At 33.5% G+C, this 27,593-nt stretch overlaps 1 long non-coding RNA gene across 12 annotated transcripts in view; it reads left to right on the top strand.

The window, feature by feature from the left end:
• The first annotated feature begins 3,600 nt into the window (after positions 1-3,600).
• Positions 3,601-27,593, top strand: part of LOC137487875 (uncharacterized) — a 107,360-nt gene continuing 83,367 nt past the window's right edge. For all 12 annotated transcript variants that reach the window (XR_015511019.1, XR_015511008.1, XR_015511014.1 and 9 more), the window contains exons 1-3: positions 3,601-3,745; positions 3,905-3,995; positions 4,141-4,216. This is a non-coding gene — a long non-coding RNA (uncharacterized LOC137487875). The remainder of the gene's footprint in view (positions 3,746-3,904; positions 3,996-4,140; positions 4,217-27,593) is intronic.

Here is a 27,593-nt window from a genome sequence, read left to right as displayed (position 1 = left end):
TTTTGTATACCGTGTTTTATTAATAATGCAGTACAGTTATGTCGCCTCTTTCAATTAAAACTGATTTCGTTTTTTTCTGTGACTGTAACAGTAGGACTTATCTGAACTGCACTAATAAATAAGATAGCCTATTTGCACATACAAATGATTAGATTATTTAATCTAATACAGTAAGTAAGTCTGTAGGAAAGAGGCTCTTTGGCAAAGTCAGATTCCTGTCTCATGACTTTCATAGGATAATCACACAAGGCTCTCATCACATGACTTCAGTCACACAAGGGCTTATAGCTTGGAGTGCTTGGTTAAAGAGCTAAATATTTGCTATATACTGTTACAAGAATCAAACTTTTTTTGTTGTTATTTATGTGGCATTTTAAACAAAACATGAAAGACTTACTGAAAAGGTTAGACTATTGTTATGTATTAGTTACTTATTTGCAATTCACAGAAGAGGAATGCAGAATTCCTACACAATGCTTTTTTATTGCTCTGTTTAGCTATGTTTTCATCCAAAGACGTGAATTAGACTTTTGCATATAAAGGTATGTTGCCATCCAATGAGTCAAAGAGCACTAAATCGTCACTTTTCGGATAAACTGGCTCCAAATATCAAAAATAAAAATGGAATTTGCTGCTTTTGGAGAGGCAACTGTGAGTCTATTTTCTCATTTAATAAATACTTAAATTACTAGAAGATGAAGACGAAATTTGTGGTTGCTTTTATTTTTGAGTAATCAAAACAACATTTAAGATATTTCACAATTTGGCCGGTCAGCTGGTTTGTCCATTAAGGAAGTCCTATCATGCTTTTTCACAAGATATGTTTAAACAAAATTCCATGACGTTTTTGATGCGCGTACTGGAGTTTATTCGTTAAATGTTATTATATTGTAATTGATGCACATTTTTCCTATTAGAATTTTTCATCCTACTCAACTCTGTGCATCTTTTGTAATGTGTATTTAAAAAAAATATATGTTGTATATTGTGTTGTATCTATTTAGAATTTTTAATGCGATTTCCTAAAATGTGCATAAAAATAGGTGGATGTGTTAATTGCCTCCACATGCATACACTACCTGACATAAGTATAGGTAATAACTTCACTTAGTTGATCATTTGAAAAAGTAGCAGAAGGTAGATTTATCTGATGAATCATCTGTTGAGCTGCATCCCAATCATCACAAATACTGCAGAAGACCTGCTGGAACCCACTTGGACCCAAGATTCTCATAGAAATAAGTCAAGCTTGGTGAAGGAAAAATCATGGTTCGGTGTTACCTTCAGTGTGGGGGCATGCGAGATTTCTGCAATATCAACAGCCTGAGGTATGAAGACATTTGTGCTGCTCATTACAATTCTTCAGCAGGATAGCGCTCCTTCTCATACTTCAGCCTCCACATCAAAGTTCCTGAAAGCAAAGAAGGTCAAGGTGCTCCAGGATTGGCCAGCCCAGTCACCAGACATGAACATTATTGAGCATGTCTGGGGTAAGATGAAAGAGGAGGCATGTAAAATAAGTCCAAGAATCTTGATGAACTCTGGGAGTCCTGATAGGCTTTCTTTGCCATTCCAAATGACTTTCTTAATAAGTGATAAGAGTCATTGAAGAGATGTATGGATGCAGTCGTCCAAGCTCGTGGGGTTCATGCACAATTTTAATTCTGTTTCCACTGCAGCATGACTTTATAATTTATACTGTACATTATTTCTGTTACGTAACAAGACTATTGTCTATGCAATGTCAGATCTTACTTTCCTAATTAAATAATTAAAAATCAAGGCATGATCATATTTTATTTTGGTAAGATAAGTGTAATCTAGAGGCCTTTGCCTTTCATATAAGCCTATTCTGATACCAAATTATCAACTAGAAGTCAAGTTATTTGTTGGTCCTGAAACTTGAATAGGCAACAAGACAAGGCGTATTCTGGGCATTATGATTATCATTGTAATATACAGTAATATCATTTGTATATTGTTTATTATCAATTTTCTTTGTTAACTTGACCTTTGATCTCGATTTTCTGACCCAGCAAGCAATAGCCATCATTTCATTTTGAGGCTATCCTGGCTAAATTTAGCCTTGACTACAGAGCAGGCTAACAACCAGATTAATACTAGTGATTTGTTTGTTAGTTTTGTTTTCAATACTAGAAATAAATTTGTTTTACAGTCACTTCATGCTCTTGGCTGTTTACATTCATTTTCCAATTATTAGAATTAAAAATATGTATGTTTAATTGTATTAGCAATAATTTAATTTACGTTCATATATGACCAATTCAGATTTAAATATGGGAGAGATACAGTCAGAATTATTGGCCCCCTTAAAGTTTTTTCTTTCCTTTTTTAAATATTTCCAAAATGATGTTTAACAGAGCAAGGAAATTTTCAGAGTATGTCTGATAATATTTTTTCTTCTAGAGAAAGCCTTATTTGTTTTTTTTTTTCGTCTAGAATACAATCAGTTTTTAATAAAATAAAATAAAAACATTTTAGGGTCAAAATTATTAGTTTCTTCAAGCTAACTTTAATTTTGATAGTCTACAGAACAAACCATCGTTATACAATAACCTGCCTAATTACCCTAACCTGCCTAGTTAACCTAATTAAACTAGTGTACAGTGTATAAAAGTGTCTTAAAAATATCTAGTAAATTAGTATTTACTTTCATCATGGCAAAGGTAAAATAAATCAGTAATTAGAGATGAGTTACTAAAATTATTATGCTTAGAAATTCGTAGAAAAAAAAAAACTTCTCTCCGCTAAACAGAAATTGGGGAAAAAATAAACAGGGGGCCTAAAAATTCAGGGGGTTTAATAATTCTGACTTCAACTGTATGAAAAAAGAGATAAAAAATAGGTGAATAATTCAAGGAACAAATACTTACACAGTGCTCAGCATAACGGAGAACAGCCTCTTTTAAAAATGAATATTTTGATCCCTTTCTCGGTAAACATAGCCAATATTTTTGGTGCATTTAAACAAAACAGTTTCATTTAACAGTTATTGACTAAAATAAGACTCTGCTTACCTAACATCTTTAGTTATAGAAAGATAATACATTTAATTCGAATGAGTTGTTGCAAAAAATAAAAATTACATACTGCAAAATATCAACAATTTAAATTTCTTTTTTATTTTAATTGAACATTACCAAAGTAATGATGTTTGCCCTGCGCAAAAAAAAAAAAATAATGATAATTTTGGTGTGTTAATCTTGCCAATAATATTGTTTAAAAGGTCATGATTTGCACTCATTAAATAATTCATCTAAGATGACCAAAGTAAACATTTTTGGTGGATTAAATCAATTTATTCTAAATTTGGTGTGAATAAAAGCCTATAGCCTTTCATAATACTAACAACAATTCCTCTTCTCTTTCTCTTCATTCAATGGCAATAGATGTACAAACTGGTTTGGAACAAGTAAAGAGTGAGTAAATTGTGAGTACATTTTTATTTTTGGGTGAACTATCCCTTAAAAGCTCAAGCAATATACCGCTACTGGTTATCAGAGAAATCGTGTAGCGATTCATGTCACTAGAGGTCGCTGTGAGCCAAATTACTTGGTGTCGCAACGATGTTTGAGCAGTGAAGAACTTTAATTTTCTTTGGTTTGACGACCAAAAACTCAATTAACAGTGTTAAGAATGAGCATACACAATTACACTCAAAGGAAAACTCATATTTTTGAATGGGATTCCTAAGTAATACATGGCAAAATGATCATTATCTGAGGTAACGTTAAACTATTTTAATATTGACTTGTTTTATAACGTTTCAGTGCTTTAATGATTACAAAACCGATAATAGTATGATATCATTTAACATGTAAGTGCTTGTCATTATAATGTGTATCGTACTTACCGACTGTTGCTTTTCCTCTCATCTCTGAAGGTATTTAAAAACAAACTAAATGCAATCTTCGTGAAGGCCCACAAGCAACAGAATATACCCACTGGAGGGCGACATGGAAAGGCCAAAGACTGTAAGAAGTAAACCTCTTCTATTCGAGTAGTATAGCATCTTAACACTACAAAAAATAATCATAAATGTAATATAAATAGATGCTCAGATAATATGTTATCCAGAAAGTTAATTTAAATATGTTTGTGTCTGTTTTTCTTTCTCAGTCTTCACATACTCTTGTTTTTCTGTCATCATGACCGAAAAGAAAAAGATGTCGAACAGTTCACAAGATATTTCCAGGTATGCACATAAACTATAACAGGCCCGCAGCCAGGGTGGTTCGAATGACCCACCACCTACTGACAAAGTCCAGAATTAGCCCCTATATGAGCTCAATTGTCGCATTATTGACAAAATGCCATCATAAATTATGAAAATATGCAGTGATCAGTTTTCGGGCCCACAATCTTTCAGAAATTATTCTGATATGCCTATTTCATGGTCAAGAAACATTTCATTTACTATTATTATTATTATCAGTTTCAATATGTTTTGCTACCTAATATTTAATTTAAAAAATCTGATAGCGTTTTCAGGATTAATTGATAAATAGAAAGCTGAAGAATCAATGTAAAAGCTTTTGATCAATTTAATGCATCCCGGCTGAATTAAATAATTACAAAAATATCGAACTGAACAGAAACTTTTAAACAATAATGCATTAAAATGTATTAATATATTTGATTAATTTTTATGTATTATAATATTAATATATTTTGAGGTTATATTTATATTTTTGTGCTAAAACTTATTTAATCTTTTGTGTATCAGAAAGAATTTTAAACGTAAAATAAAAATTGAAAAAAATTAATAGAAAGAAAACTTATGAAAGTTGAGCATTATTCTCCATGTATGAAATATGTAATCCTTATGTTGTTATGTGGCAGTATTATCGGATCAGTTAAACAGTCTGTTTGTTTCTTCATTGAGCCAGTGAGCTGAAAGGTCATAGTGCATTCCCACTTTTTCTCATTGTGTCATTCATTGATAAAACATCTCTCCTCAGTTAGCATCTCTCCCTCTCTTGCTCACTCGCCGTTTCTTCCCTTATCATTCTATGTCGTTCATCACCTCTCATTCTCTTTCAAAGTTCCTTCCTCTGTCATCAATATGACCCCAGCATCTCCCTTTTGACCTCTTTAAAGACTTCCCCCTTCCCTCACCCTGTCCTCTCTCAGGGGCTATCAGAATTTGGCCAAAGCCATTCATCAGAGCAACTCTGCGCCAATCAAATCTTTCCATACACTTAAAAAAAAAGGTTTATATTGGCTGAATTTGAACAAACAAATTAAATTTAGTAATGTTCAACTTAATTTGTTTAAATTCTGCCCAAATAAGTTGTAATAATGCAAAAGAATGGAGTAAATCCAATGAAACTTTTTTTGTTTAGTGTATTACCCAAGCATGCCTCTATAGAAGCCAGAGCACAACTCATCCCATAAAGGCTGCAGATTTATATGCACAAACGTCACTCTGGATTGTAAGACGTCTGTACCGGACATTGGTCAATATCGTTGGGCAAGATCTTGTTTATTTGGAAAGTAATCTAAAGAAATCTTTAACTGCAGGACTTAGAGGATGAGTGTGAGCATGATCCCTTGTGGGAATGTATGAGGAATAGTGGAAGTTGAACATCCAGTACTTACGTTCTTGATCTACCTGTTTTTGTAAAAATCCTCTTACACAATGAAGTCACTTGGGTAAGAAAGTATTTTCCAAGACCGGTAATGTGGAGTAGATGTCTATTAAATGACTCAGGGCAATTAGAACATGTGTTGTTGTCTAGCTCTGTCTCGATTGCATTGTAAATAGTTGAATCAGATGGTGGGTAAAGTTTCAGAAAGCTCTTCTTTAAATGTGACACTGGATCACAAAACTTGAAGTCTTAAAGCTGACACAAGTTTTAGGGTCTTAATGAAAAGTACACATGATATCAAAACTAACGATATTGATTATGTTAGCTCACATTGCTAGTTTTGTGGTGAATTAATAATCTGTGCATGTCATTAAGAAAAAAAAACATAGCTTACCCTTGTAATCTAATATTAAGGTCTGAAACAGCACTTCTGGTTTGTTTTTAGTTAAATTCTCAGATTGCATTTGTCTGAGGTATTGGGCGTGGCTAACATACTTAACCACGCCCCTCTGACTGTCAGTTTTGAAAACAAACAGAAATGAGGAGGAGGAGGAGAAGGAGGAGGAGGAGGAGTCTGTTATGGCCCGTTATGATACCCTTTTGGTGGGCGTGGTGTACGACCAACGAGTTTCAGTTGCTGTCATTCTCCCTCAAGGAAATGTCAAAGTAAAGCTGTACGGATCATTCACATATCAAATGAGAAGCACTTCTCACCAAACAGATGCTTTATACACATAAATACTTGTGTATAAATGTTCATTACTAACTTTTCTATAAACATGAATTGATTAAAACTGCAGATCAATGACAGCACAAAACAGCCTAGTTTAACGTCTGCGATTATATAAAATAAATAAATAAATGCAACATATAGTTGAATTATTAGCCCCCCTGAACTTTTTGCCCCTGTTTATTTTTTCCCCAATTTCCGTTTGACGGATTGAAGATTTTTTTCAGCACATTTCTAAACATAATTGTTTTAATAACTCATTTCTAATAACTAATTTATTTTATCTTTGCCATGATGACAGTACATAATATTTGACTAGATATTTTTCAAGACACTTCTATACAGCTTAAAGTGCCATTTAAAGGCTTAACTAGGTTGATTTATTTTACCTTTGCCATGATGACAGTAAATACTAATTTACTAGATATTTTTAAGACACTTCTATACACTATACACTAGTTTAATTAGGGTAACTAGGCAGGTTAGGGTAATCAGGGAAGTTACTGTATAACAATGGTTTGTTCTGTAGACTATTGAAAAAAATTGCTGAAAGGGGCTAATAATTTTGTCCTTAAAATGTTTTTTAAAAAATTAAAAACTGCTTTTATTCTAGCCAAAATAAAACAAATAAGACTTTCGCCAGAAGAAAAAATATTATCAGACATACTGTGAAAATTTCTTTTGGGAACTATTTAAAATGAAAAAAATAAATAATAATTTTAAGGGGGGCTAATAATTCTGACTTTAAATGTATATTAACACATACAGACCCTTACAGCCTCCGATGTTTTTCTGTAATTAAAATCAAGTAAAAATCATGTTCCATGAAGACATTTGGTAAATTTCTTACTCCTGCCGTACATATATCAACTCGTAAGTTTTGATTTTTAACATGCATTTCTACGAACTTAATTTGGACAGCTTCTGTATGAAGGCAATTTTCTCAATATTTAGATATTTTTTCAACCCTAAGATTCCAGATTTTCAAATTATTATTATTTTTTTTGTAGAATATCATTATGTCATAATAAATCAGACATCACTAGAAAACATATTTAGATTATATATATAAATCTTATATTTCAAAAATGAATGCTTATGACTGGTTTTGTTGTCCAGGGTTGACTGGTTTTGCAGTTCAACACTGGTTTAGTGGGTCATGACCCAAATTGAGCACTTGTGATGAGGATATTGGCAACAGAGAAAAACCATAAAATGCTGGATAGCAGAATAAACAGACTTATCAACATTGCAGGGAGGGCTAAAAGCCTTATCTTTTGTTGTCGATTTCAAATGCTGTGTGTCCTGCAAAACTCAGTATTTTAGTATGGATTTATCTAGATAGATTTATTTGCTAGGGTTCAGATAAACTATCCACTGGAACTGAGTGTAGATGGAAGCTTGATGCAAAAGGGTGCAGTGCACAAACACGTTTGTGGTTGTTAAAAAGCTTTTTTGTAATATGCATCAGTTTTTCAGCAAGAAAAAAACTGCAAAAAGATTTGAACATTTAATTTTTTTTTTGCTAGAACATTGATGTAGATGCTTTTTTTAAGGTTTTATTGTTTTCAGTAGTTAAGATTTTTTAAATAACTTATTGATGATCCACATATATTTTGGTTATTGCCTTCCAAATTTTCATATCATTTTTAATATATAAAGCATCCAACTTGAATTTTATACATGCTTATAATATATATATATATATATATATATATATATATATATATATATATATATATATATATATATATATATATATATATATATATATATATATATATATATATAGTATTTCGTCTTTTGTTGAAAGCCATCTTTATTTAGGCTAGAATAAAAGCAGTTTTTAATTTTCAAAATACCATTTTAAGGACAAAATTATTAGCCCCTTTAAGTTTTATATTTTTTTTAAGTTTTCAGAACAAACCATCGTTATACAATAACTTGCCTAATTACCCTAACCTGCCTAGTTACCCTAATTAACCTAGTTAAGCCTTTAAATGTCACTTTAAGCTGTGTAGAAGTGTCTTGAAAATATCTAGTCAAATATTATGTACTGTCATCATTGCAAAAATAAAATAAATCCGTTATTAGAAATGAGTTATTAAAACTATTATGATTACAAATGTGTTGAAAAAAATATATATGAAGATATCAAATGCAAAAACCTGTGAGTGTCATCTGAAGTTTTCTTCTAAAATGAGCATTTTTCTGAGACTCCTATTATTTAAGTTGACTATTTTCAAATTTAAGGCAATAAAAAAATAACTTATTAATTGGCATACAAAAAGGGAAATAACTTAGTAGCCTGAGAAAAATGCTAATTTTAGGAGAAAAATTCATATAGCACTTAGAGGTTTTCGAACTTTTCATATATATACTGTATATATTTATATATAATGAAAAAAAATACTGGTTGCCTTAAATTTTTAAGCTGAATCAAATGAACCGTATGAGTTCATTGAACTTATTTTTATTATGTTAACCTGACTAATCATGTGACTTAGAAAATTAAGTTAGATCATGATTAACTTTATTAAGTTACAATAATATGTGTATATATATATATATATATATATATATATATATATATATATATATATATATATATATATATATATATATATATATATATATATATATATATATATATATATATATATATATATATAATGTATGCAATGACAACACTGATATAAACATTTATGCCAAACAGAGTAAGTGTAAATGTTATGTAATATATAATATAATATGATATAATATAATATAATATAATATAATGTAATGTAATGTAATGTAATGTAATGTAATGTAATATAATGTAATATAATATAGTATAATATAATATAATATATTGTAATGTAATGTAATGTAATGTAATATAATGTAATGTAATATAATATAATATAATATAGTATAATATAATATAATATAATGTAATGTAATGTAATGTAATATAATATAATATAATATAATATTTGATTTGACATATTTTGAGAATTATTCTGTTACTTTTGTTAGATCCACTTAATGGGTCCATAATAATAATAAGAAAAAAATACTGTCTTAGACTGTATATAATTCTTTATCAGGAACTGGTAGAACTTTTTCCTGTTGAAGGTAAATTACTGGAAAGTCAACTTGTAAAGCATCCCACAAGCAAACACTGAGGCTGAGTTAGTAGTTTTAGTTCGGATTCGGATGTTTGCGAAACCACACCTTTTGACAAACAGAGGCAGTGCTTACCTTCCTGCATTGGGATCATTTTTCAGAGGACAGAGGGTCAGATGGCAGCAATTATCACACCCCCACTCAATCCTGACATCAGCGCTGAGGGTCGGTCAGTGGTGGGCGACAGCACAGACTATACGAGGGCTTGAGCCACCATCACTCTTTCTTATGGCATATTAGGCCCCTAAGGGCCAGTCTTGCCCATCTAACCTACACACTTTTCTCTGTGTGTGTTTTCTTAAACTTCTGCTAATTATTTGAGTGAAGACACAGTGTGACTCTGGGCTTTCAAATCAGTTCCTGAACAGTTCTTAGAATTCTTCATAGGCACAAAAATAATGCATGTTCTGCATGTTTGATTGCATATAATAAAACAGTTCCTGTGCAGGATCTGATTGGTCAAATTGTATTTCCAGCTCTACAAAAATGGATACAAAAATATTATATTGTACAACTGTGGCTGATCGGTGTTACTAATTTAGTCAGCACTGGGACTTTTCAGTGTTTGTATCACTAGCCTGTGTTTGCACATTCCAGACAGACTGTCTCGTAAGAAAAGGGGATTTTGCTGTGAATCTATTTACATTCTTACACCAGAAGGTGGCGGCAAGCTTTTATAAGTGAGTCATTGCATGATTCAGTCAACTGATTTGTTCAGATGCTGATTCATTCAGGAACTAAACACCACCGATGAATGCTGTTAAGACAACGTCAACAGTTCATCCTTCTTTAACTTTGTGTGAAAAAATGTAGTTTATATGGAATAAAAATGCCAGTTTCTAGATCTATTGGTGGAGGTACCCATTTTTTTGGTGTGTTTGGTGTTTTATTACCATTTGGAATCGAACTAGCTTCTATTTCAGAACAGGGTCTAAACCAGTGGAATATGAACTACACTGATTAAAAATGCAGGGCTCGAAATTAACTTTTTTACTTAGTAGCACCGGTGCTCCCAACTTCAAATATTTAGGAGCACCAAAAAACATTTAGGAGAGCACCAAAAAAAATTAAGGAGTACCTACCAAAAATGAATGAGCACCAATGCATATTGTATTTTAAGATTTATTGTATTTTAAAACTATCTAACTAATGCTGAGATGACACTGATATTTGTGTGCAATAATTCCAAAATGAACGTCTAATAATTATAGAATATTAATGATGATGAAAATGACAATATTAGTAACAATGAATTACATTTCTCATCATCATGCTGCCTTGAATGTAGGTTATCTGCTATAAAAAGTTTGTTACTTTATGAAAAATAAATGTATAGTTTGCATTAAACAAAATGAAGCACTGCAGTAAGAAATGCTTATTTTGTACTGCTGTTTATATATGCATGTCAATTTAATAAAAAATAGTTTTGCTACAAAACAAACAAAAGATTATAATAAATAATTCAATTCAATGCTGAAAGCTGCAAACCAGTCATCAGTAAATAAATAGAAAAAATAATATACACCTCAAGAAAGAATAGACAAAAGTAAGTAAAGTCTCACTTCAATCACTCTTTAAAAGTTTTGGTTTCAGTTTGTGTAACTTTAAATGTTTAGTCTGAGCTGATCTTCATTTTTCTGTGTTTGTGGAAAAGCAGGCGAGTCAGCCGACCCAATTTATGAGCAGGCAGAGCAGGATTCTTGCGATGACCACTGGCACAATACCGCTGTTTGTTATGAACCGCAGTTTCAGTGTAAACTTAGTAAAGGCGAGCTTCTTTGGCGATGATATGTACAGTATTAGATTTGACTATTAGCGGACATTTGCGCTGAACACGCAGTGAATGCAACGCATCGAGATTCGGGCACCTTCTCCAAAAACACGTACTCGATTCATCTCAGCTGGCGGATCAATATTCACCACGTGTCATGATCGCTCTCATCTGCGCCTCAACTTTAGGTGGGGTTTGCAAACCTGTGTGCTTTAAGTTTTCATTTATCAGCCGTTTGCATTTGCCGTGGTCATAAAAGCTCCTTCACTGTCACCTGACAGCGGAATACCTTGAGTGATTGACAGCTAATATGAACCAATATAGCGGCAGGGAAGAGCGATTCAGCACATTTTTAGAAAAAATCAAAACAGGTCGCACTACAACCATTACATGCAGTCGCATTAATGCTCCCAAATATATTACGGGGTCGCATAGATTAATTTTCGGGTGCATTTGCGACCAAAATGGTCGCAGTTTCGAGCCCTGATATGTGTTCTGTTTGGCTGAATGCATGGCATGTGAAACACCAGTAGACCATACCTGGGATGCAAGTTTGTTATTTCTAATGTGAGAATACATGACGGTATGCGCGCACAAGCGAAGCAACGAGCTTGTGGCTTTCTGGGTGAGAGTTGTGCGCACCTTTCAATGCAATGTAAACAAAAGATATGTTAAACGAATTATTATTCAAATTATTATGCATGCATGAACGCACATGGTAACAACAGTTAGTCTAAATAGCTACTTACCCAATATAAACCTTGAATATACATTAGACGTGATAACCGTGAAACTATGATTATTCTTTAGACTATATAAATCGTACAACCAAAACCTATAATTGTTGCATCCCTAATTGTTATGCAGTTCAAAATATAACATATGAATGTGTCTGAATGTTGAAGAAGCCTACATCAGCTCTGCATGGCTTTTGCTGCGCTCTGAAATTTGAATGTTTGTTAAAAAAAGTTTTGTACAATGCATTGATGTTACATCGTTTTTCAAATTACATTATATTCACATTTGAATGTAGAAAAAGCCACTGTGGGTGTAAGGAGGAAATATACCGCATATGGGCTCTTATATGCAGTTGTGTTATCACTTATATAGCATTTACATTTACATTGAGTCATTTAGCAGACGCTTTTATCCAAAGCGACTTACAAATGAGGACAAGGAAGCAATTTACACAACTATAAGAGCAACAATGAATAAAGGCTGTAGGCAAGATTCAGGTATATGTAAAGTGTAAGAAGCAAAATGTTAGTAATTTTTTTTTTTGTAAAACGTAAAGCGGTAGAACCAGAGAGGCAATTGCAGATTAGGAAGGGAAGTAGAGACTAAATAGTTGTGTTTTTAGTCGTTTCTTGAAGACAGTGAGTAACTCTGCCGTTCTGATGCAGTTAGGGAGTTCATTCCACCAACTGAGCAGATTGAATGCGAGAGTTCGGGAAAGAGTTTTCTACCCTCTTTTGGATGGAACCACAAGGCAACGTTCATTCACAGAACGCAAGTTTCTGGAGGGCACATACATGTGCAGAAGTGAGAGCAGATAAGAAGGAGCAAATCCAGAAGTCGCTTTGTAAGCAAACATCAGAGCTTTGAATTTGATGTGAGCAGCAACTGGCAGCCAGTGCAAACGGATGAGCAGCAGAGTGACATGTGCTCTTTTAGGTTCATTAAATAGCACTCGTGCTGCTGCGTTCTGAAGCAGCTGAAGAGGTTTGATAGAGTTAGCTGGAAGCCCGGCAAGTAAATAGTTACAATAGTCCAATCTGGAGAGAACAAGAGCTTGAACAAGGAGTTGAGCTGCATGTTCAGATAGGAAGGGTTGGATCATTCTGATGTTATAGAGTGCGAATCTGCAAGATCAAGCAGTTCTAGAGATGTGGTCAGAGAAGATTAGTCGGTCATCAGTCGTTACTCCAAGGCTTTTCACCGTTTTGGATGCAGTAATGGTTGGCCCATCCATCTGGATTGAAAAGTTATGATATAGAGTCAGGTTGGAAGAAACTTCAAGCATTTCCGTTTTCGTGAGGTTAAGCTGAAGATGATGATATTTTATGCAGTGTGAAATGTCTGACAGGCAGGCTGAGATGCGAGCTGGAACCGAGGGATCATCAGGGTGAAAAGAGAGGTATAGCTGGGTATCATCAGCATAGCAGTGGTAGGAGAATCCATATTTCTGGATGACTTATCCTAAAGATTTTGTGTACATGGAGAAGAGAAGTGGCCCAAGAACAGATCCCAGTGGTACCCCAGTGTTTAAATGCTGTAGGTTGGACACCTCTCCCCTCCAAGACACCCTGAATGACCTGTTAGAGAGGTAAGATCTGAACCACTGAATAACAGTGCCCGCAACGCCCAGTGACTCAAGCTTAGATAGCAGGGTCTGGGGGTTTACAGTGTCAAAAGCAGCTGATAAATCCAGAAAGATGAGGACTGATGATTTAGAGTCTGCTTTAGCCAGTCTGAGATCCTCCACAACCGAGAACAGGGCAGTCTCAGTTGAGTGGCCTTTCTTAAAGCCAGATTGCTTGTTGTCCATGAGATTGTTTTGAGTAAGAAAGTCCAGGACTTGATTGAACACGACTTTCTCCAGAATCTTGGCGATGAACGGAAGCAGGGATACCGGTCTGTAGTTTTCAAGTAGCGTTTGATCCAGTTTGGGTTTCTTTAGCAGTGGGGTTACCCTAGCCTGTTTAAATGAAGTGGGGAATAAACCAGTCAAGAGATGTATTAATTATGTGAGTCAGTGTTGGTATGACTGCAGGAGAAATGGCTTGCAAGAGATGAGAGGGAAAGGGATCAATCGGACAGGTGGTTGCATGGCTAAAAAGCACGAGTTTGGTCATCTCAAACTCAGAGAGCTGAGAAAAAGAGGTGAGTGTAAAAGTCATAGCAAGTCATATCTCTGGCCCTTCGTTTGGGATGCTTTTCATGAACTGGCCCCCATGACAAACTAATTGAATAGCCCTGGTTTAGGCTATAAGACTGTGATTATCAATTAAATATCTTTTCAGCATCTTGATAAAATGCGTTTCAGTGTATTAAATTCCCTCTGTAAAATGGCTGTATAGAGAGATAAATCTACTTTATTCTACTGGTCTCTCATTACAATTGTGATTGTCTTGACGTGAATACAAACATAGTTATTCTTCTATTGATAGAAGATCAATATATTGTTTTTTTTAGTAGTGCTCTTATCCATGACAGAATAAATAACATTTCATCCTACTCTGTGCTACTTTTGAAGACACAGTGATTTCATTTTATAAGAACATGTTCACTCTCATTCATATCCAGAGTAAATTCAATCAGTGTTATCAGTTATTGTCTTTGGTAACCTAATGATGTTGTCATCCGCTAAAACATGTGCATGTTACTTTTCTTCCTTAAGCATTGTGGATCAGACTTTAAGATGCTTTCGCATTCACCGAAGTTGCTCTATAGAAATCTCAAACCACTTCCTTCAGATAGTTTTATTCTGCGGTTCACTCCCATGTCTGCGTGACTGTTAATAGTCTTCTGATGCTGTGTGATTCATAGTGTGATGGACAGAGTGAAATTAAAGTCACCGCTATTTATCATTAAAAAATTCCATCCACTGGAGTTTTCAAATTTTAGTATCGTTATATTAGTAATATTAGTTCCTTTGCAACACACGTGAGAAGCAGTATTGGTAACACTTAATTTTACAGTTTTCTTGTCACGCATGGTCCATGTACTGTAACTACTATTACCCTCTTATTAGCCTTCATCTTAGTCCCTAATTTATCAGGGGTCACCACAGTGGAATGAACCGGCAATTACTATATATAATAATACTATACTTTATTAATAACAATCAATTCTATAATTATTCATATTGTCCCAACAAAAAAAAGTATCAAGTTAACATAATAAATATAAGTGGATTGACCTTTTGTTTACATGTTTAAATTCAGTGTATTTACAATTTGAATCTATACATTTAACTACTGAGTATTAATAATTAACTACATGTATAATGTAAAAAATAAATAAATTTGGTTCCACACAATCAATTTGTGTTGGGACAACATGAAGGAACAAAATTAGCATGTTAGTTTTTACTCATTTGAGTGGATTGAACATAAAACAATTAAGCTGTCCCCCAAAATACTCAAAAATGTATATATTTAATATATTTTAAATAAGCAGTTTGAACATCAGCAGGCGTAATTTTTTTTGAGTGTAACCATTTAGTAAGTACAGTACACTACAAAAAATACATTTGCATATTTGTAATGAGCTGAAACAACACAATTCTTGATTTTTAGGGTGGTGACAACTTAATTGTTTAATGTTCAATCCACTTAATTTAGTAAAAACTAACATGCTAATTTAATTCCTTCATGTTGTGTCTACACAAATCGATTGTGTGGAACCTATATTTTTGACATTGTATATGTAGTTAATTATTAATACTCAGTGCTTAAATGTATAGATTCAAATTGTAAATGTTATTTTTTCTTATTGTCAATGACATTAAAGAAGTCAATTCTGAATGTAAACGTGTAAACACAAGAATTAGGGTTGAAGAATAAGAATTTAAACCCAATGTTGGGGAAAGTTACTTTTTAAAGTAATGCATTACAATATTGAGTTACTCCCCCCCAATAAAGTAATTGCGTTACATACTTTCAACATAGGTTCATTCTGAAAACGCAGCCCCTATATAAATTTCTGGAGATCACAACTGATGTTTCCAGAAGTATGTATGGCTGCATTTCGTTTTTGAAAACAAACGATTTAGGGCGGTATGATGTCGTTCATTTTCACGCTTACCAGCTGACTGCTTACCTCTGTACGGACTCTGTATTTCCGTTTGTTAGTTAGTCCAGTTAGTTAAAATGTAAAAACGTGGTAAAAATCAGGCGAGGGCTTTTCTTTTTCTGGATTGCTTTTTAAAACTGTTGGTTGGGTTTAGGCGAAGTCGGTGGGCGGGTCAATTAGTGCTTTTGAAAACACTATGCAAAAAACATAGCTCCTGGGATGTATTTGGTGCTCTCCAGAAATGTATATAGTGGTACGTTTTTGGAATGAGCCTGGTATACTTTTTATAGTAAGTATTGCACTGATCTCTTTCAGAACTTTAATAGAGGAGTTATGCAATTAACAGTGCACCTACACCTACATTTACTTTTAAAAAACACATCAAAAATAATATTTTAGCATGATGTTATCTGAGCATTTCCTTACCCCAGAGCTTTACATGTCGTACTGTATATACAGATTATTGAAAGTTTATGTTCAATGTGTTTGCCTCTTTTGTACTATTTGTCTTAAGTAGAATCACTGTCCATTGAGACTATAATCCCCTTTTCCTTTTCTTCGAAGCAATTTATTTCATTTAAAAGCAAATTAATTAATCTAAAAAGTAACTCATGTTACACTTTTAAAAAAGTAACTCAAATATTATTACTTATTACTTGCTTTACTTGTTACTTAGAAAGTAATATTATTACGTAACTTGTATTACTTGTAATGCGTTAACCCCAACACTGTTTAAACCTGTTCATCATGCACAACTGTAACTTTAATATTAATGTTCAGCAATATTTTTTGTTCTAGATCTTTTTAAATAATATGTATATGTAAGATCTCATATTAAAAAAGCAACTGTTTCTGTTTAAAGCAGAGCAGATTTTTTCAACCCATTTCTAATCATAATAGTTTTAATAACTCATTTCTAATAACTGAATTATTTTGTCTTTGTCATGATGACAGTAAATAATATTTAACTAGATATTTTTCAAGACACTTCTATACAGCTTAAAGTGACATTTAAAGGCTTAACTAGATTATTTAGGTTAACCTGGCAGATTAGGGTAATTAGGCAAGTTTTTGTATAATGATGGTTTGTTCTGTAGACTATCGAAAAAAAATATAGCTTAAAGGGGCAAACAATTTTGACCTTAAAATGGTGTTGAAAAAATTAAAAACTGCTTTTATTCTAGCCGAAATAAAACAAATAAGACTTTCTCTACAAGAAAAAATAATGTTAGACATAATGAAAAATTATGTGAAAAATTTCTTGCTCTATTAAACATAATTTGGGAAATATATTAAAAAAAAATTCAAAGTGGGCCTAATAATTCTGACTTCAACTGTATATATATATATATATATATATATATATATATATATATATATATATATATATATATATATATATATATATATATATATATATATATATATATATATATACAAAATCAAACTCACCAAACGTCCTGAGTCAATAACTAAATCTGAATCTTCGGGACAAAGAGCACATTTGATTGGCTGGATGAGTGGAGCACACAGAGTAAGCCCAGCCCACCCCTGACCTTTGGCTATATGCTTTAATCTGATCAAGGGTCAAGGAGGGTTCAGGCCAATTGTAATGACTTCCTCCTAATAAAAGTTTGATATACGTGGTGTTTACAAGCACAGCCACCATGTCACGATTTAAGCACTAAATCCTGTCAGGCGTGATAGGTACAGATTTAAAGAGATGACAGCAGTGTGTACTTCTGCTTCTAATAAGTGATACTGGAATCAGTGAGGCATGCTATGATGGCGATAGCGTGATACTGTACTTACCTTTTTCCCCCTAGTATCATATTCTAAGAGTTATATTAAAGAATAATATTAACTACATTTTGTTATGGGGTTTGATCTTCTTGTACCCAATTCTTTGATGAGTCTTGTACCCACACACATGATATTAAATTGAACAGAAGGTCAATTAGGTATACCTAGACATATTTTGTAACGTAAATATACACTTCTTTAGTGGCCTTTGTAGTAATTGTGTGTTGTGAGTTACAAAAGTAAGAGTTGGGTGTAATGCCTTCCACAGTAAGACGTTACTGTATTCTTATTACATTCTTGAGGAATGCAGTAATGTAACGAGTTACATTTTAAATTTGTGTAATTTGATTGCAGTAACTAAAGTCAGTGTAATTTCGCTACTTACGTTACATATATGGGTTTTGGAAGAAAAAATGCTTCTTTTAAATCCCGTTTTCCGTTGCACCGTCAGGTTAATAAGCATGTGCTTTTAAAAAAATGCAGTCCATGTTCAGTCTCTAAAGAACTGTGAACTGCTTTTAACTCGACCAGCAACTAGTTTAAGCACTTGAACAGAAAGCATTCTACGACAATACTCATCAACAAGGAGGACACCGGCTCCAAAAACATGGAGGTCCAATTCAGCCATAACAGGCTACGTTGGATTTTTGTGCAGGATTGGGAGTGAAGGTACCTTCTGAATGTGAAGAAAGGCATAGCTGCTTATGGGGCCATTTACATATCACGTCTTTTGCGCACGCTCCATTTCCAATGGAGGTGTGCGATTTGCGCACACATCTTCAGAGCGCACATTGCACACGCTCGCATTTTCCAGGCTCACCAGTTGAAAACCATCATGAACTGACCAAGACAAGAACTGACCTATTATTTTGATGTTAACTGTTTATTGGCATTTATTAAGTATGATCTTATTTTACATCCCTAACCCAAATACCTAAACCCAACTACTACAATAATAACCATTAATAAACAGCTAATTAGTAGTTTATTAAGCAAAAGGTCTTAGTTAATATTGTTAATAGCATGAACTGAGCATTAAAATACAATATGACCATTAAAATTATTCACACTTTTACTAACCCTCAAGAAGATTATTATTTTCTGTTGACACAAAGGAAGATATTTTGAAGAATGTTGGAAATTGACATCCATAGTATAGGGAATATACTGTGAACGACAATGGCTATTGATCTCTAACGGTTCTTCATAATTTCTTCATTTGTAATCTAGAGAAAAGCTCAAGAAGGTTTAGAATAGGCGGAGGGTTAGTAAATACAGGCTAATGTTTCATGTTTGGGTGAACTATTCCTTTTTTTTGTAAATTCTAGAGAACACTTAAAATACATTTCTGCGAAGTGTTTTTTTTTTAAAGTAACTTACTTTTAATAAACTTTCTTATTTTTGATTTAAGGAAGTACGCAAAAAGCATTTTGAATAAACTTCTTCCTCATTTTTTAGGATAAACTATGTAAACCAAGGTTTTTTTATTGTAATGAATATACAAGTTTTGGTTATACAAACTTTGGTCATTTTTATTTAGTTTACCAACAAACATCAGTAAATAGCACTATTCCACCTACCCTGCTTTACTGAGGTGAAGTTGGTTTTAAATTCACATTGGTTTAATTTTGAACAATGACAGCCAGTGACGCAGTCTCCTATATTGTTTGCCATGCTACTCTGAATATTCGGTCTCAAATAGCATGTAAATAAGGCTTAGTAATAAGTGTAATTCCTGCACGCTGCTGGCCAACCACTAACCATACAGTAGTGGCTTTAGGACAAAGCACGTGAGATAGTGAGACCAGTGATCCTTGCACATTATGACAAGTTTTGCTTGCTACACAACTGAAAACGTGCAAGATATATTACAGTTTTCCATTGGCAATTGTAGTATTATAAAGTATAAAGTTTTCTTACTGCGAATGACATGATTTAGTGAGTTGTCTACTGTCATCTTTAAGGTGCTCGTTCGTGATTTCAGGAGGCGTGGCTTTAGACAGCAGGGGATGGACTGTGTATTTTAAATGATATTATGAGTATGGTTAGCATTTCAATTGTATCTGCATGCAGCCTTTAACTACTACCTTACTAATGATTAATAAACAGCAACCTAATAAACAGCTAGTTAGTAGTTTGTTGCACTAAAAGTCTTACATTGTAAAATAACATCGTACTGCCTTAAATTAAAATTTCTAGTCATCTCAAATTAAATTAGTCAAACAGACTAAAAATATTAAGTTAAACCTTATATAACAAAAATAAGTTGTCGAAAACCAGATTAACTTATTAAAATAAAATTAAAATTAATTAAAGTAAAATAAAAACGTTTGTAGTCATGAATTTTTTAAATGGGTTTCACACAATTCCTTCATGTTTTCCCAACACAAGTTAAGTTAACTTAATCATTTAAAAAATGTAAGTTCATTGTACGTAAAACAATTATTGTCCCTGCCAAAATGTAATCGTGTTGATTATTTTAGCTTATTTTAAGTAGTTTAAACAAGCAGCAAAACATTTTAAGTGCATGTCACAGTTTTGTACATTTAAAATAAATGATGACCCTTTCCTTTCATGTCATACCAAGAATAAAAAAATGTTTTATTGGGTTGAAATTAGTAAAGCATACATTTTTGGTAAAAAAAATCTGGGATTTTTGGAGACAATATTAAGGAAGCACTTATTTAAACTCATAAAAACACTACTTATTTAAATGATCTGAAACAACACATTTCTTAAGAGTTTGTTTTTGGGACAACTTAATTGTTTTATGTTCGTCTACTTAAATTTGTAATGTTAACTCAATCTATGTGTTGGGAACAACATGAACACTTAAAAAAATATTCAGATGATTCCTTGAATTTTTTCTGAATTCTAAATTTTTTTAAGTTAATTGGTTGTAAACAATTTGTTTATGCTGAATTTAAACAAATAAATTAAGTTGAACATTACTAAATTTAATTTGTTTAAATTCAACACAAATAAATAGTTTGCTGCAATTTTGCAGACAACATTTTTTTCAGTGAATGAAGTGTATGGAAGCCTGCATTTTCTACACTATAAAAAATGCTGGGTTCCACAGAAATACTTCATGTTGTCCCAACAAAAATTAAGTTAAGCAAGTTGTAATCAACTTAACAAAACAAGTTTTTTTTTTTTTTTTTAATGTAATTGGATTAAACATAAAACAATTATGTTGTCCTTAAAACCTTAAGAATTGTGTATCAACTAATTTTAAATAAGTAGTTTGAACAAGCCTTTTGAGTGTTTAATTCTGTGCTCTCTAAACATTTTGTCTCCAGATTGAATTTTTTTTAGCAAAAAAGTACGCTTTACTAATTTCAACCCAATAAAACATTTTAATTTTAAATACGTAGCTTGAACAAACAGCAATTTTTTGAGTGTGTAGGGAGAGTAAATCTCTACATTCTCCAATAGGTGGCGACAACTATTGCAACTAACAGAGAAACAAATCCACAAGCCATTAGATGTGGTTCATACAGCAAGACTATATACTCTTGAGCTGACCATGATGTCTTCCAGTCACAGCTATATCACTGATGCTTTTTCAGTGTCGTGCACATGTGCACACACACACACACACACACACACACACACACACACACACACACACACTCCACAGCTGGGGATAAAACACTGTTATTCTCCAGTTCCGCTGTTTGAGAAACAATACGGTGCTCCGCATATGTGTGAGAATGTGGAGGCTAGACGTGTATCAACAACTCCAGCTGGAAGGAACAAGTGAATGAGACGGAAAGGGAGAGAGAAACAAAGAGTGAGAGAGAGAGGAAGAGGTCATCTGTTTCCTCTCTCTGTTACACACCTGTAGAGAACAAACACTCAGTTTCTCTGTCCTATGGGAAAAGAGCAGAAGAAACTTTCCATGTGCTTAAAAGTTCAGTTCCATTCACATCGTAATTTAGCTTTCATTAGCAAAAAAAAAAACTTCTATGATGTTTTACATTGCAGGATAATGGAGCAGACAACATAGTATTGTTGATATCAGCGAACGCAGGGAGATGAGTGGAGAAAAGGAGGGAAGGTGGAAATGCATCGCTTCCTGATGTGTTTATACTTCTCACACACTTTTCTTCCTGCCCTGGCTGTATTTAGACTTCCTCTTTCACTGGGGCTATTTTGAGGGCTGTTGTTGTCCTGCCAATATGTGCACATTGACATGTTTACGTGCCAAGATGAAGACGATACAAAGACGACAATATTATAAAAGTCATATTGTCTGAGATTTCTAAATAAAACGGAGAGCAGTTATTGAAGAATTGATTTGAAAACAAGTTGTGGGTACTCAGAATATATACAATCTTTTATGCAGATGAAGTGAGAATTTTTAGCCCTCCTGATTTATTAGCCCCTGTATATATTTTTTTTTTCTAATTTCTGTTTGAGAAGATTTTTTAACACATTTCTAAACATAATATCTTTAATAACTCCTTTCTAATAACTTATTTATTTTATCTTTGCCATGATGCAAGAACAAAAGTTAGAATTATTAGTCCCCCTGTTTAATTTTTTTCTTCAATTTCTGTTTAACGGAGAGAAGTTTTTTCAACACGTTTCTAAACGTAACAGTTTTAATAACTCATTTCTAATGACTGATTTATTTTATTATTGCGATGGCAGTAAATTATATTTTATTTTATTTTTCACAACACTTCTATACTGCTTAAAGTGACATTTAAAGGCTTAACTCGGTTAATTAACTAGGCAGTCTAGGGTAATTAGGCAAGGTGTTTTATAACAATGGTTTGTTCTGTGGACTATTGAATTTTTTTTTAATATTTAAAAAGTTAAAAACTGCTTTTATTCTAGCCGAAATAAAACAAATAAGACTTTTTCCTGAAGAAAAAATATTATCAGAAATACTGTGAAAATGTCTTCGCTCTGATAAACATCAATTAGGAAATATTTAAAAAAGAAAAACAAATTCAAAGGGGGGCTAATAATTCTGACTTCAACATATATATAAATATAACTATATATATAACTATATATATATATATATATATATATATATATATATATATATATATATATATATATATATATATATATATATATATATATTAGCGCTGTCAAAATTTTCTTTATTGACACTGGGCTGACCCAATCACAATCTTCCATATTGGGATCTGTGTAACGTAGGTGTGTATTTGTCAAAATAGTCGAGAGTCCCGCCTGTTTCTTTCGCGCGGGTTCGTGCCGCGGGAGAGCAGGCTTTTGCGTCTGCACTCTGCAGCGGGGCACAGATCAATATATTCCTGTCTATTCTATCTAGTTACCTATCTGTCCATATACATATACTTTTTAAAACTTTTGATCTGCAACACGGCCGCGGCAACTTTCTCCCATAATGCTGTTTCCTTAACCTGCAAGTCTTTATTTTACAAATAATAGAAAATGTCTGCTTCTCACGCTCTATGAAGGGTGACATTCATGTATTTTAAGATGCACTCGGTCAGAAGACAAGCGCAGGAGATATCATGACATAGTGTTTTTGATTGTCAGCATGATGTAGGCTTATAGTGACAATAATATTTATACAATATGGTTAATATAATGATATTTATACATGATCAAACTAGTGTGCAACTTAAGCAACTTTTTTTACATTTAGTTTTGTAGTTAAATATATATATATATATAACTATATAGCGTGTTTTTTTTGGCATGCGTGTTAACAGATTACAGGTTTTATACTGTACGTAGATGCAGGGCGTCAGAGCCAGGCGTTAGCATCGATGAAGCAGCAGTGCTGCCATAGTTTGGGCGCTGGGTCTATTTTTGATTTGTGATTAAGGTAATTGGTGTAATTTCTAATGGGGGCGATGCAGTGGCGCAGTAGGTAGTGCTGTCGCCTCACAGCAAGAAGGTCGCTGGTTCGAACTTCGGCTCATTTGGCATTTCTGTGAGGAGTTTGCATGTTCTCCCTGCGTTCGCGTGGGTTTCCTCCGGGTGCTCCGGTTCCCTCCCACAGTCCAAAGACATGCTACAGGTGAATTGGGTCGGCTAAATTGTCCGAAGTGTATGAGTGTATGAGTGTGACAGGCCGGCAGGAAGGAATCATATGGAACTTGTTTCAAAAAGAGCTGACCCCTGCAATCATACGGGATTAAGGCCAAAGAAAAAGAAGAAGAAGAAGGTGTACTTTGTAAAGCTAAAAGTACCTTTGTACATGTAAAAGTTTTTATCAGGTATTCCTAAAAGTAAAAACAGCAGATTATTGTTGTTTGTTTGGCATGTGCATGTGTTGCAGTTTGCATGTGTGTTCCGTTCGTTTTTAGTGTATAAAAATGGTTTTATATCTGGCAGGTCAAAAGTGACTCAAAGCACAAACGTTATACCCTGAATGTGTACAGCTTTCATGAAACTGAAAATTGTTGTGGTCATTTTAGAAAGTCACTAAACTTCAAGTAAGAAAAAAAAAAAGTTTTTATTTTTTTCTTGTAAACATGGTGTTTGGTTCATTTTTGACCCACAAGCCAACACGATGGTTAACCAGATGGCTGTACATTAATCTAAAAATGGTGTTTAGGAGAGAGAAAGATACATACACTGGGTAGTTGTTTTTTTCGCCCTTGGTCTGACTGTCTTTTCCACAGAGGACATTCTCATTACGTGACAAGACAATGTCTTCCTGTGATTCTCACTCTTGATCCATACTATCTCTTTTCCTGTTTATCAGACTGAGTCTGAACTAACATTTAGTCATCCGCAACCTTCTGGCATCTTTTAGTATCAGTACTCAATCTAATGTTGAACATTATAAGTCTGTGACTAAAAAACAAACAAACAAAAAAACCTCACTGTTCATTTCACAGAGGACTAAAATCTCTGTAACATTTGTGCACGTTAATGTGATGTTGGGATGTTCAAAGTGGCCAATGTTCACTGCTCCAGTAGTCACAATTAAGATGTATTTGCAAAACAAACATCGCATACTTTAAAAAAATTAAGTTTCCAAGTAAATTTGACTAAAATATACAAAAACATGTATGCTCCATGAATTGAATCGTTCTTGGGGACAAATAACTTCCTAACTAAACTAAACTAAATTAAAAACAGAATAGTTGTGTTAAAAATGTAATCAATCAAATAGTATGTTTTTGTTTTGATACATTGGCTGGTTTAGACTTGCTGTTAATAATAAATATCACACAATGTCAAGTTTTAATGATTGAACCATTGAATAATTCAAATGAATTGTTCCAAATGACTAATTCATTTAGAAAAGAAGCAAGAGACTGTCTTCAGGTATGAATCATTGAATCATTTAGCTCACAAAAGTGTTGCTCTGAGATGGACAAATGTTCTGCTCCACCTTTGTTTTGTAGAAGGATTTTCATTGGAAAAACCAGTCAATATTAACGTTTGTACATAACATGTTCAAAATTTAGAATTTTTTGAATTTGTGAATTTAGAAACAACTTTCTTGCATCTATTTTACATTTAAAATGATTAATTTTCTTCGTTAACTTCAATTATAAAGCACAACCCAGGCTCATTCTGAAAACGTACCCCAATATTCTGAGGAGCGGCAAATATGCCCCTGGAGTTACTTTTTTTGTGAATCCACCAGAGGCCGCTATTGTGTATGCTTTTTAAGATCTCAAATTGATCCCGCGAGTGCCATTCCCGGCTGCTGTTCTCATGTAAATCCAACAGAGGCTGCTGTCAACTGACTGGTGGTGTGATTGACTGACCCATCCTTTTCCTTCCCTAAACTCAACTGATATTGTTCTCAAAAGCACAAATTGACCCGTAGTTCAGTTTCCGCGTAGTTCATTATTTCCAATGGAGATATTTCCAATTTCGGCAGCATAGTGGCACAGTAGATAGTGCTGTTGTCTCACAGCTAAAAGGTCGCTTGTTTTAGCCACGGCTGGGTTAGTAAGCGTTTCTGTGTGTAGTTTGCATGTTCTCCCTGTGTTTGCGTGGGTTTCCTCCGGGTGCTCCGGTTTCCCCCACTGTCCAAAGACTTGCGGTACAGGTGAATTGGGTAGGCTAAATTGTCCGTAGTGTATGGAAGGGCATCCGCTGCTTAAAAATGTGCTGAATAAGTTTGTTCATTCAGATGTGGCGACCCTGGATTAATAAAGAGACTAAGCCGAAAAGAAAATGAATATTTCCAATTTCCAGGCGATCCCAGTTAAAAACATCTTCAAAATGCCACGAGTGCACCGTGAGCAGTGTTGGGCAATAACGTGTTACTTTTGACAGTAATTAATACTGTAAGGCATTACTTTTTAACCCTTAAAGACCTAGAGGTATTTTGTGTGCACCTAATGGGCCTATATTATTATTATTTTTTTAAAGCAGTTTTATTTTTATTTTAGCAGTCAGACTCAAGTGTCATATATTATTTTAAACAGGAGAACCTGAAGTTTCAATCTGTATCATTTAAAGGTCCAGTCTAAAACTTTATTTGGTCCAAAAACATATGAACAGACAGAAAATATTCCAGAATTTTCCAGAAACGATTTTTTTAAAAAGTGCCATTTTCTAGTTATTACAAACAAAACCTTATGAAGTTTGTTTTTCTTTCTTTAGAAATACATATTATAATGTTTTATACTTCCAAAATAAATTTTGTCTACATCCACCATTCCCTGAGCAAGTTATAGCAATTTATTTCAATGTTATTCCAAGGCGTTTTTCAATGGGGGGGAAAAATGCATTTATTTACTGACAATGTATTTGCCCAAAAGTTCTGGGAATGAACTAAACAGAAAAAAAATGTTACAAAATAACAGAACACTGAAGCAAATTTGACTTTTTTATAAATAATATATTTTTAGTTACCATAAACAACACCACTTATAATAAACAAATATAAAATAAGAAAATAATAAATAATGCGTCAAAGTCCTAATAAACATGGTGCAAATCCTCAGTAAATAAAATAGATATAAATATTTACTATACTATAAATAGTTACATAACTAAACTAGATTCAATATGGACCATCCTTAGGTTTTATGTGCCAGCATGGATATGGTTGTCTGCGGATATGTATATGGTTCGCGTGCAATGCAGACAAACAGCCCAACCTTTATTTGCGTCCTTTGAAAACAACAAGAGCAGCACTTCGTCTTTGCTGTGTCACTGTTTTGTCATGTTTTTGTGCTGTTGTGCATGCAAAAGTACTTAGTATGAGAATTATTTCATGCAAAACTTTTATTTAGCGTTTTATTTAGCCGCGCGTAAATGTGCAGCCTATCTCTCATTCCGTGTTGTTCAAATAGCTGATTGTTGGTTCACAAAGCGAAACCTATGCTTATTGGTTGAGATAGAGCGAGTTTGAACCAATCTGGGCATGGAGGAGGGACAATGCATCCATATATCATGTCTGGTTTGTCCGGAGAGACAAGTGACGAGCGTTCCTTTGTCAAATCAGCGTTGTCAAAATTTGATGACGTAACCACACTGATTCCGGAGCCTCTGAAAGTCCGTGAATGTAATGTGATACAGCGATGGAAAGCTGAGATTCTCTACTTTATGCCAATCTTTGAATTGTATGAATCGGATCAGCGGATCAAAAGTTATTAAACATTTAAGAGCAATACTTATTTTTAGCCGCGGGCGGCTGTCTCGGTCTTTAAGGGTTAAGTATATTACTCCGTTATGATTACAATATGATGCGTTTGTATGTTACTGGATAAATTAATTTTGG

The sequence above is a fragment of the Danio rerio genome, chromosome 16 (assembly GCF_052040795.2).
Source record: "Danio rerio strain M-AB ecotype USA chromosome 16, GRCz13ab, whole genome shotgun sequence".
Taxonomy (NCBI): domain Eukaryota; kingdom Metazoa; phylum Chordata; class Actinopteri; order Cypriniformes; family Danionidae; genus Danio; species Danio rerio.
This window is presented reverse-complemented; position numbering and strand designations above follow the sequence as displayed.